Consider the following 850-nt stretch of genomic DNA (forward strand, 5'->3'; position numbering starts at 1 on the left):
TCGAGCAGGTCAGGGCCGATGAGATCCCACAGAGCTACGTATAGCTCCTCAGTTTTTACACTTGATCACAGCCAAAAAGCAGAGAAGTGATAACCCGAGAGGCGAGCGCGCAGACGGCCCCAGAGCCAGGCTAGAGATGACTCATTGGGGAGAGGGAGGGCTGGGCCCCGGCAGGCAGCACACCTCCTGCTCAAGCCCACACCACATCCAGGCAACACCACATCCAGTCCGGCTCCAGTCCGTGGGGGCTCCCAGCCCCAGGCCCTCCTTGGCTCCAGCCCTGTTTCGGCCCTTCATCGGGCTCGCCAGCCTGAGGCCCGCAGCCTCCCAGCACTTTCCTGACTGCCCCGGCACACCTTATTTGCATAGCCCCGCCACTTTCTGACAGCCACAACAAGCTCGATGATGCAATCAGCTCGTTCCTGCAACAACTCACAGCTGAACCCAGGATCACAAGACAACTACCAAACGGAACGCCTGCCTGCCTTTTTCTCTCTTGTGCTTCTGCTGGCCTGTCATGCTGCAGCCACGCATTGTGCACCACCGTCTGCTTCCTCCGTGACTCTCTCTTCCGTTCTGCTTGTCCTCTAAAACTTTGCTTGCTTGGGCTGCTCTTGCTGCTCGTTTGTTTCTTTTTCTGCTTTTTCAAACTGAGTAAGAGAAGTGCACCGGTCCTGAAGGTACTGCAATACCAGGTCGATGCGTGGAGTGGACAGAGCAAGCTCTTATTTCATCTCCCTCTTCCAAAAATCCATTTAATATATGGTCCCCAGATAGGGGACATATCAGATATTAAACTGATGAGAACAGATTTTTTTTTATTCTGTATTATAAAAAATCAAGAAACATA

The 850-nt window shown here is 52.9% G+C and overlaps 1 non-coding gene across 1 annotated transcript; it reads right to left on the reverse strand.

Annotated features, from left to right (window-relative positions):
• Window positions 1-658: 658 nt before the first annotated feature.
• Window positions 659-850, reverse strand: LOC121397410. Its single transcript, XR_005963657.1, has one exon. It is a non-coding gene; the product is annotated as a U2 spliceosomal RNA (small nuclear RNA).

This window comes from Xenopus laevis, chromosome 8L, assembly GCF_017654675.1.
Source record: "Xenopus laevis strain J_2021 chromosome 8L, Xenopus_laevis_v10.1, whole genome shotgun sequence".
In the NCBI taxonomy this organism is placed as follows: domain Eukaryota; kingdom Metazoa; phylum Chordata; class Amphibia; order Anura; family Pipidae; genus Xenopus; species Xenopus laevis.